This window comes from Oncorhynchus masou, unplaced genomic scaffold (genome assembly GCF_036934945.1).
Source record: "Oncorhynchus masou masou isolate Uvic2021 unplaced genomic scaffold, UVic_Omas_1.1 unplaced_scaffold_4010, whole genome shotgun sequence".
Lineage (NCBI taxonomy): Eukaryota > Metazoa > Chordata > Actinopteri > Salmoniformes > Salmonidae > Oncorhynchus > Oncorhynchus masou.
In genome coordinates, this window is record NW_027010410.1 from 5,859 (window position 1) to 17,500 (window position 11,642).

Here is an 11,642-nt window from a genome sequence, read left to right on the forward strand (position 1 = left end):
AGCCAGTCCATCAATCAGTCAGCCAATCAGTCAGTCAGTCCATCAGTGAATCAGTCAGCCAATCAGTCAGTCAGCCAGTCCATCAGTGAATCAGTCAGCCAATCAGTCAGTCAGCCAGTCCATCAGTGAATCAGTCAGCCAATCAGTCAGTCAGCCAGTCCATCAGTGAATCAGTCAGCCAATCAGTCAGTCAGCCAGTCCATCAGTGAATCAGTCAGCCAATCAGTCAGTCAGCCAGTCCATCAGTGACTCAGTCAGCCAATCAGTCAGTCAGCCAGTCCATCAGTGAATCAGTCAGCCAATCAGTCAGTCAACCTACCAAACAGCCAGTAAAACAGTCAGCCAGCCAATCAGACAGTCAGTCAGCCAGTCAATCAGTCAACCAGCCAATCAAACAGTCAGTCAGCCAGTCAATCAGTCAGTCAGTCAGTCAGCCAGTCAGTCAGTCAACCAGCCAATCAGACAGTCAGTCAGTCAGCCAGTAAAATAGTCATCCAGTAACTCAGTCAAATAGTCAGCGACTCAGACAGCCAAACAGCCAGTCAGTTATTTAGTCCAGTTCCATGTATTAAATCCAGTTCCTGTTCACACTCCAGTTTCAGAATTTAATCCAGTTTCAGTATTTAATCCAGTTTCAGTATTTAAGACTGTTTCAGTATTTAATCCCAGTATTTAATCAGTTTATTTAATCCAGTTTCAGTATTGAAGACTGTTTCAGTATTTAATCCAGTTTCAGAATTTAATCCAGTTTCAGTATTGAATCCTGTTTCAGTATTTATCCAGTATTTAATCCAGTTTCCGTATTTAATCCTGTTTCAGTATTTAATCCAGTTTCCGTATTTAATCCAGTTTCAGTATTTAATCCAGTTCCCGTCGTTAAAGCAGTTCCATTAATCCTGTTGCAGTGTGAAGCTGTGATCCAGTCTCTCTTCACATGTAGTCCTCAGAGTTCTAGAAGCTCCTGTTAAGAGATGGACTGATCAGTCCTCCTCTCTCCTCTGGTTCTCACCCACACTCACTCCTCTCTTCAAAACAGTGTGTGTGTGTGTGTGTGTGTGTGTGTGTGTGTGTGTGTGTGTGTGTGTGTGTGTGTGTGTGTGTGTGTGTGTGTGTCTGTTTGGCGCCTGTCAGTCAGAGGAGAAAAGGGGCCTGTGGTTGTCTTGTCGGCACAGTGAGGCTAGGGGTCGGGGTGTTGTGACATCACTTCCTGGTGTGAAGGTTCTGCTGGAACTGGGTGCTGGTGTAGCGGATGTGGAACCCCTTCTTACTGATGGTGTCGTCGCTATGAAACGGATCAACACCGCGTCACCCGCAGAGTAGATCTCCTCTCTGGGCTGGGGAGGGAGGGAGAGAGATGACAGAGGATGAGAGGGGGAGAGATGACAGAGGATGAGAGGGAGAGAGATGACAGAGGATGAGAGGGAGAGAGATGACAGAGGATGAGAGAGAGAGAGATGAGAGAGATCAGAGAGAGAGAGAGGGATCAGAGAGAGAGAGAGAGAGACCGAGAGAGAGAGAGAGAGAGAGAGGATGAGAGGAGAGAGATGACAGAGGATGAGAGAGAGAGGATAGAGGATGAGAGGGAGAGAGATGAGACAGAGAGAGAGGAAGGGAGGGAGGGAGATGACAGAGGATGAGAGGGAGAGAGATGAGAGAGGATGAGAGAGAGAGAGATGAGGGAGGGAGGGAGGGAGGGAGGGAGGGAGATGACAGAGAATGAGAGAGAGGGATGAGAGAGAGAAAGAGAGGGATCAGAGGGAGAGAGATGACAGAGAGAGAGAGAGAGAGAGATGAGAAAGAGAGGGATGAGGAGAGTGAGAGAGAGAGAGACAGAGAGATAGAGAGAGACCAAGAGAGAGATAAGAGAGAGATGACAGATTGATCAGAGAGAGAGAGGGATGACAGAGAGAGGTATGACGGAGAGAGACAAGGAGAGACAGAGAGAGAGAGGTAATGTAGAGGCGAGAAGATGGAGCATAGAGATAATAGCAGTAGATGAATACATACAGTACAGTTGGACTTTTCTTGAAAAATTCACTATTTCATCTAAAATAAATAAAAAACATTATCCACATATTGTTGGATTTTCAACATTGCAACAAATAAAGCTACCCGGAGCTAGTTCCTGGTTACCCTGCCTACGGCCAAGATAACTGACAACAAATACCGGTAACCAGGGCAAGTTCCTGGTTACCCTGCCTACGGCCAAGATACCTGACAACAAATACCGGTAACCAGGGCTAGTTCCTGGTTACCCTGCCTACGGCCAAGATAACTGACAACAAATACCGGTAACCAGGGCTAGTTCCTGGTTACCCTCTGACCCAAGATACCTAACAACAAACACCGGTAACCAGGGCTAGTTCCTGGTTACCCCGCCTGACGGCCAAGATAACTGACAACAAATACTGGTAACCAGGGCTAGTTCCTGGTTACCCTGCCTACGACCAAGATACCTGACAACAAACACTGGTACCAGGGCTAGTTCCTGGTTACCCTGCCTACGGCCAAGATAACTGACAACAGATACTGGTACCAGGGCTAGTTCCTGGTTACCCTGCCTACGGCCAAGATACCTGACAACAAATACCGGTAACCAGGGCTAGTTCCTGGTTACCCTGCCTACAGGCCAAGATAACTGACAACAAATACCGGTAACCAGGGCTAGTTCCTGGTTACCCTGCCTACGGCCAAGATACCTGACAACAAACACTGGTAACCAGGGCTAGTTCCTGGTTACCCTGCCTACGGCCAAGATAACTGACAACAAACACCGGTAACCAGGGCTAGTTCCTGGTTACCCTGCCTACGGCCAAGATAACTGACAACAAATACCGGTAACCAGGGCTAGTTCCCTGGTTCTTGCCAAGATACCTGACAACAAATACCGGTTAGTTCCTGTTATGTGATTCAAACATAAGTTCCCGGTTACCCTGCCATTCAAGATACCTGACACCTAAAGGGCCAGTTCTAACCCCCGACCAAGATAACTGACAACAGATACCCAGGGCTAGTTCCTGGTTACCCTGCTTACCCAAGAACCTGACAACAGATACCATCCCAGTCCTGGTTACCCTGCCTGACCAAGATTGACAACAGATACTGGTACCAGGGCAGTTCCTGGTTATGTACGACCAAGATAACTGACAACAAATACTGGTAACCAGGGCTAGTTCCTGGTTACCCCAAGAACCTGACAACAGATACTGGTACCAGGGCTAGCCCTGGTCTGCCTACGGCCAAGATAACTGACAACAAATAACGGTAACCAGGGCTGGTGTTACCCTCCTACTGCCAAGATAACTGACAACAAACCATCCAGGGCAGTTCTGGTTAGTCACGGCCAAGATAACACAAATATGTGATAGTTCCCCCTCCTTACGGCCAAGATAACTGACAACAGATACTGGTACCAGGTCTGTTCCTGGTTAGTTAGCCAAGATAACATTATGTAACCAGGGATACCCCCTCCAAGATACCTGACAACAGAACCACTGGTTACCCTGACGGCAAAGATACCCAGTCAGGGCTAGTTCCTGAGTTAGATAACTGACAACAGATACTGGTAACCAGGATAGTTCCTGGTTACCCTCACGGCCAAGATAACTGACCAAACACTGGTAACCAGGGCTAGTTCCTGGTTACCCTGCCTACGGCCAAGATACCTGACAACAAATACCGGTAACCAGGGCTAGTCCTGGTTACCCCAGAACCAAGATACCTGAACCATACCCCAGGGCAGTTGTGAGTTACCCTGCCTACGGCCAAGATACCTGACAACAAATGTGAGGGCTAGTTCCTGGTTACCCTCCTACTGCCAAGATACCTGACAACAAACACTGGTAACCAGGGCTAACCATCCCAGATACCTGACAACAAATACTGGTACCAGGGCTAGTTAGAGCTCACGGCCAAGATAACTGACAACAGATACTGGTACCCTAGTTCCTGGTTACCCCAAGAACCTGACAACAAATAGAACCAGGGCTAGTTCCCGGTGTGAGTAACAAACACTGGTAACCAGGGCTAGTTCCTGGTTATGCCTACGCCAAGATAACTGACCAAATAGTAACCAGGGCCAGTTCCTGGTTTAGCCAAGATCAAATTAACCAGGGCTAGTTCCTGGTTACCCCCTCCAAGATACCTGACAACAAACCCCAGAACCACAGAACCAAGATACCTGACAACAAATACTGGTACCAGGGCTAGAGTTACCCTGCCTACGGCCAAGATAACTGACAACAGATACTGGTACCAGGGCTAGTTCCTGGTTACCCCAAGATAACTGACAACAAACAGAACCAGGCTAGTTCCTGTTGTGCCAAGATAACTGACAACAGTCATTACCATGTTCCTGGTTACCCTGCTCCAAGATACCTGACAACAAAACCACAGGGAGTTCCTGGTTACCCTGCCTCAGCCAAGATAACTGACAACAAACACTTGTAACCAGGGCTAGTTCTAGTTTACCCTTACGGCCAAGTCATTATGTAACCAGGGAGTTCCCTGGTTACCCCTCACGGCAAAGATTACCCCAGAACCACAGAACCTGATTAACCAATGGTCAGGGTGTGAGTTAGAGTCATTATGTGATACCCCTACCGGCCAAGATAACCCCAGAACCACAGGAACCTGGTTATCCCAGTCAAATGTGAGTTAGAGTCAGATATGTGATACCCCTCCTTACCCCAGAACCACAGAACCGGTGGCCCAGTCTGTGTGAGTTAGATAGTCATTATCCTGTTACCCCTCCTTACCCCAGAACAAACACAGAACCAGTTCCCAGTCTGTGAGTTAACCAGGGCTAGTCATTATGTGATACCCCTCCTTACCCCAGAACCAAGACCTGACCGACCGGTAACCAGGGCAGTTCTGGTGTGAGCATTAGAGTCATTATGTGATACCCCTCCTACCCCAGAACCCAGTTCCAGTGCCTGCCAAGATACTGACAACAGATATTAGGGCCAGTCCTGGTTACCCCTCCTGACAAGATACCCCAAAGTAACCCAGTTACCCTGCCTACGGCCAAGATAACTGACAACAGATACTGTGCTAGTTCCTGGTTAGAGTCAAGATAACTGTGATACCCCTCCTGGTTACCCTGCCCCCAAGATAACTGACAACAGATACTGGTCCCAGTCTGGTTAGTTAGAGATAATGTGATACTGGTAACCAGGGCTAGTTCCTTACCCTGCCCCCAAGATAACCAACAAACACTGGTAACCAGGGCTAGTTCCTGGTTACCCTGCCTACGGCCAAGATACCTGACAACAAATACCGGTAACCAGGGCTAGTTCCTGGTTACCCTGCCTACGGCCAAGATAACTGACAACAGATACTGGTAACCAGGGCTAGTTCCTGGTTACCCTGCCTACGGCCAAGATAACTGACAACAAACACTGGTAACCAGGGCTAGTCATTATGTCGGCCAAGATACCTGACAACAAATACCGGTAACCAGGGCTAGTTCCTGGTTACCCTGCCAGATACCTGACAAACCGGTAACCAGGGCTAGTTCCTGTGCCTGCCAAGATAACTGTCAACAGATACTGTAACCAGGGCTAGTTCCTGGTTACCCTGCCTTACGGCCAAGATAACTGACAACACACTGGTAACCAGGGCTAGTTCCTGGTTCCAAGATACCTGACAACAGATACTGGTAACCAGGGCTAATTCCTGGTTACCCTGCCTACGGCCAAGATAACTGACAACAGATACTGGTAACCAGGGCTAGTTCCTGGTTACCCTGCCTACGGCCAAGATACCTGACAACAGATACTGGTAACCAGGGCTAGTTCCTGGTTACCCTGCCTACGGCCAAGATACCTGACAACAAACACTGGTAACCAGGGCTAGTTCCTGGTGACATAGGTTATGTATGTGATTCAATAACATTCAATGACACCATCTACCCCATCTAACCCCCCCGCCGTCCCATCCTTACACCAGAACCACAGAACCGTCCCAGTCTGTGTGAGTTAGAGTCATTATGTGATACCCCTCCTTACCCCAGAACCACAGAACCGACCCAGTCTGTGTGAGTTAGAGTCATTATGTGATACCCCTCCTTACCCCAGAACCACAGAACCGACCCAGTCTGTGTGAGTTAGAGTCATTATGTGATCCCCCTCCTTACCCCAGAACCACAGAACCATCCCAGTCTGTGTGAGTTAGAGTCATTATGTGATACCCCTCCTTACCCCAGAACCACAGAACCATCCCAGTCTGTGTGAGTTAGAGTCATTATGTGATACCCCTCCTTACCCCAGAACCACAGAACCGACCCAGTCTGTGTGAGTTAGAGTCATTATGTGATACCCCTCCTTACCCCAGAACCACAGAACCGACCCAGTCTGTGTGAGTTAGAGTCATTATGTGATACCCCTCCTTACCCCAGAACCACAGAACCACCCAGTCTGTGTGAGTTAGAGTCATTATGTGATACCCCTCCTTACCCCAGAACCACAGAACCATCCCAGTCTGTGTGAGTTAGAGTCATTATGTGATACCCCTCCTTACCCCAGAACCACAGAACCGACCCAGTCTGTGTGAGTTAGAGTCATTATGTGATACCCCTCCTTACCCCAGAACCACAGAACCGTCCCAGTCTGTGTGAGTTAGAGTCATTATGTGATACCCCTCCTTACCCCAGAACCACAGAACCGACCCAGTCTGTGTGAGTTAGAGTCATTATGTGATACCCTCCTTACCCCAGAACCACAGAACCATCCCAGTCTGTGTGAGTTAGAGTCATTATGTGATACCCCTCCTTACCCCAGAACCACAGAACCATCCCAGTCTGTGTGAGTTAGAGTCATTATGTGATACCCCTCCTTACCCCAGAACCACAGAACCGACCCAGTCTGTGTGAGTTAGAGTCATTATGTGATACCCCTCCTTACCCCAGAACCAGTCATTATGTGATACCCTCCTTACCCCAGAACCAGAACCACCCAGTCAGTGTGAGTTAGAGTCATTATGTGATACCCCCTCCTTACCCCAGAACCACAGAACCATCCCAGTCTGTGTGAGTTAGAGTCATTATGTGATACCCCTCCTTACCCCAGAACCACAGAACCGTCCCAGTCTGTGTGAGTTAGAGTCATTATGTGATACCCTCCTTACCCCAGAACCACAGAACCATCCCAGTCTGTGTGAGTTAGAGTCATTATGTGATACCCCTCCTTACCCCAGAACCACAGAACCATCCCAGTCTGTGTGAGTTAGAGTCATTATGTGATACCCCTCCTTACCCCAGAACCACAGAACCATCCCAGTCTGTGTGAGTTAGAGTCATTATGTGATACCCCTCCTTACCCCAGAACCACAGAACCGACCCAGTCAGTGTGAGTTAGAGTCATTATGTGATACCCCTCCTTACCCCAGAACCACAGAACCATCCCAGTCTGTGTGAGTTAGAGTCATTATGTGATACCCCTCCTTACCCCAGAACCACAGAACCATCCCAGTCTGTGTGAGTTAGAGTCATTATGTGATACCCCTCCTTACCCCAGAACCACAGAACCGACCCAGTCTGTGTGAGTTAGAGTCATTATGTGATACCCCTCCTTACCCCAGAACCACAGAACCGACCCAGTCAGTGTGAGTTAGAGTCATTATGTGATACCCTCCTTACCCCAGAACCACAGAACCGACCCAGTCAGTGTGAGTTAGAGTCATTATTATGTGATACCCCTCCTTACCCCAGAACCACAGAACCATCCCAGTCTGTGTGAGTTAGAGTCATTATGTGATACCCCTCCTTACCCCAGAACCACAGAACCGACCCAGTCTGTGTGAGTTAGAGTCATTATGTGATACCCCTCCTTACCCCAGAACCACAGAACCATCCCAGTCTGTGTGAGTTAGAGTCATTATGTGATACCCCTCCTTACCCCAGAACCACAGAACCGACCCAGTCTGTGTGAGTTAGAGTCATTATGTGATACCCTCCTTACCCCAGAACCACAGAACCGACCCAGTCTGTGTGAGCTAGAGTCATTATGTGATACCCCTCCTTACCCCAGAACCACAGAACCATCCCAGTCTGTGTGAGTTAGAGTCATTATGTGATACCCTCCTTACCTCCAGAACCACAGAAATCCCAGTCTGTGTGAGTTAGAGTCATTATGTGATACCCCTCCTAACCCAGAACCACAGAACCATCCCAGTCTGTGTGAGTTAGAGTCAATGTGACATTATGTGATACCCTCCTTACCCCAGAACCACAGAACCGACCCAGTCTGTGTGAGTTAGAGTCATTATGTGATACCCTCCTTACCCCAGAACCACAGAACCACCCAGTCTATGTGAGTTAGAGTCATTATGTGATAGAGTACCCCAGAACCACACAGAACCATCCCAGTCTGTGTGAGTTAGAGTCATTAGTGATACCCCTCCTTACCCCAGAACCACAGAACCGACCCAGTCTGTGTGAGTTAGAGTCATTATGTGATACCCCTCCTTACCCCAGAACCACAGAACCATCCCAGTCTGTGTGAGCTAGAGTCATTATGTGATAACCAGTCCAGAACCACAGAACACCAGTCTGTGTGAGTTAGAGTCATTATGATAGTCCCAGAACCACAGAACCAGTAGTCTGTGTGAGTTAGAGTCATTATGTGATACCCTCCTTACCCCAGAACCACAGAACCAGTAGTCTAAAGAGTTAGAGTCATTATGTGATACCCCTCCTTACCCCAGAATATACAGAAATACCCAGTCTGTGTGAGCTGGAGTCATAACCATCGTACAGCTCTATGGAGTCATAAGCACAGTCCGAGTAACCTCCTCCACCTCGAAGGTCGTAAAGGTCAACTCTATTCCGTAACCCTCCTCTGACGTCACCAACCACTCACAGTCCGTATGGCCTGGAGAGAAGAGGAGAGCAGAGAGGAGACGAGTGTACAGTAGAGTAAAGTAAAATAGAGTAGAATAAAATAGAATAGAGTAGAGTAAAATAGAGTAGAACAGAGGAGAGTAAAATAGAGTAGAGTAGAGTAGATTAGAGTAGAATAGAGTAGAACAGAATAGAGTAGAGTAGAGTAAAATAGAGTAGAACAGAGGAGAGTAAAATAGAGTAGAGTAGAGTAGATTAGAGTAGAACAGAATAGAGTAGAGTAGAGTAGAGTAGAATAGAATCGAGTAACATAGAGTAAAATAGAGTAGAACAGAGTAGAGTAAAATAGAGAACAGAGGAGAGTAAAATATAGTAGAGCAGAAGTAGAGTAGAATAGAAAGAGTAGAGTAAAGCAGATTGAAGTAGAGTAGAGAAAATATAGTAGAATAGAGTAGAATACAGTAGAGTAGAAAAGAGTAGAGTAGAGATTAGAATAGAGTAGAATATAGTAGAGTAGAATAGAATAGAGTAGAGTAGAACAGATAGAGTAGAATAAAGAATAGAATAGAGTAGAATAGAGTAGAATAGAATAGAACAGAGTAGAATAGAATACAGTAGCAGTAGAATAGAAAAATAGAGTAGAATAGAATACAGTAGAGTAGAATAGAGGAGAACAGAGTAGAATAGAATACAGTAGAATAGAATAGAGTAGAATAGAGTAGAGTAGAATAGAATAGAGTAGAACAGAGTAGAATAGAGTACAGTAGAATAGAATAGAGTAGAACAGAGTAGAGTAGAATAGAATACAGTAGAGTAGAATAGATTAGAGTAGAATAGAATAGAGTAGAATACAGTAGAATAGTAGAATAGAAAGAGTAGAGTAGAATAGAATACAGTAGAGTAGAATAGAATAGAGTAGAACAGAGTAGAGTAGAATAGAGTAGAGTAGAATAGAATAGAGTAGAACAGAGTAGAGTAGAATAGAATACAGTAGAGTAGAATAGAATACAGTAGAGTAGAATAGAGTAGAGTAGAATAGAATAGAGTAGAACAGAGTAGAGTAGAATAGAATACAGTAGAGTAGAATAGAATAGAATAGAGTGGAAAAGAGACGAACAGAAAACAATAGAAATTAAATTAATAGAAAAGCCATCATCCTGACAAGTGTAAATGTTCCTTTGGATTGACAGCTGTGACATCATACAAACCACAGAACAGTCTATACAGCCTGGAGTCGTCCTGCAGAGGGTGTGTGTGTGTGTGTGTGTGTGTGTGTGTGTGTGCGTGTGTGTCTGTGTCTGTGTGTGTGTGTGTGTGTGTCTGTGTCTGTGTGTGTGTGTGTGTCTGTGTCTGTGTCTGTGTGTGTGTGCGTGTGTGTGTGTCGTGTCTGTGTGTGTGTCTGTGTGTGTCTGTGTGCGTGTCTGTGTGTGTGTCTGTGTGTGTGTCTGTGTGTGTGTCTGTGTCTGTGTGTGTGTGTGTGTGTGTGTGTGTGTCTGTGTGTGTGTGTCTGTGTGTGTGTCTGTGTGTGTGTGTGTGTGTGTGTGTGTGTGTGTGTGTGTCTGTGTCTGTGTCTGTGTCTGTGTCTGTGTGTGCGTCTGCGTGTGTGTGTGTGTGTGCGTGTGCGTGTCTGTGCGTGTCTGTGCGTGTCTGTGCGTGTCTGTGCCTGTCTGTGTCTGTGTCTGTGTCTGTGTCTGTGTGTGTGTGTGTGTGTGTGTGCGTGTGTGTGTGCGTCTGTGCGTGTGTGTGTGTGTGTGTACCAGGGTAGTTGTTATCTCCGAACTGGGAGTGTGAGTAGAGGTTCTTCTGACGAGTCTCTGCCTTCAACCTCCCTCCACACTCTAGACGAGGAGAGAGACAGACAGGGACATTTAGAGAGTGAAACTAACCTCACTACACACTCTAGAAGAGGAGAGAGACAGACAGGGACATTTAGAGAGTGAAACTAACCTCCCTCCACACTCTAGACGAGGAGAGAGACAGACAGGGACATTTAGAGACTGAAACTAACCTCCCTCCACACTCTAGAAGAGGAGAGAGACAGACAGGGACATTTAGAGAGTGAAACTAACCTCCCTCCACACTCTAGAAGAGGAGAGAGACAGACAGGGACATTTAGAGAGTGAAACTAACCTCCCTCCACACTCTAGAAGAGGAGAGAGACAGACAGGGACATTTAGAGAGTGAAACTAACCTCCCTCCACACTCTAGAAGAGGAGAGAGACAGACAGGGACATTTAGAGAGTGAAACTAACCTCACTACACACTCTATAAGAGGAGAGAGACACACAGGGACATTTAGAGTGAAACTAACCTCCCTCCACACTCTAGAAGAGGAGAGAGACAGACAGGGACATTTAGAGAGTGAAACTAACCTCCCTCCACACTCTAGACGAGGAGAGAGACAGACAGGGACATTTAGAGAGTGAAACTAACCTCCCTCCACACTCTAGAAGAGGAGAGAGACAGACAGGGACATTTAGAGAGTGAAACTAACCTCACTACACACTCTAGAAGAGGAGAGAGACAGACAGGGACATTTAGAGAGTGAAACTAACCTCCCTCCACACTCTAGACGAGGAGAGAGACAGACAGGGACATTTAGAGAGTGAAACTAACCTCCCTCCACACTCTAGAAGAGGAGAGAGACAGACAGGGACATTTAGAGAGTGAAACTAACCTCCTCCACACTCTAGACGAGGGAGAGAGACAGACAGGGACATTTAGAGAGTGAAACTAACCTCCCTCCACACTCTAGACGAGGAGAGAGACAGACAGGGACATTTAGAGAGTGAAACTAACCTCC

At 47.0% G+C, this 11,642-nt stretch overlaps 1 pseudogene; it reads right to left on the bottom strand.

The window, feature by feature from the left end:
- Nucleotides 1–1,050: 1,050 nt before the first annotated feature.
- LOC135534847 (dorsal-ventral patterning tolloid-like protein 1) overlaps nucleotides 1,051–11,642 on the bottom strand; it is a 20,312-nt pseudogene continuing 9,720 nt past the window's right edge.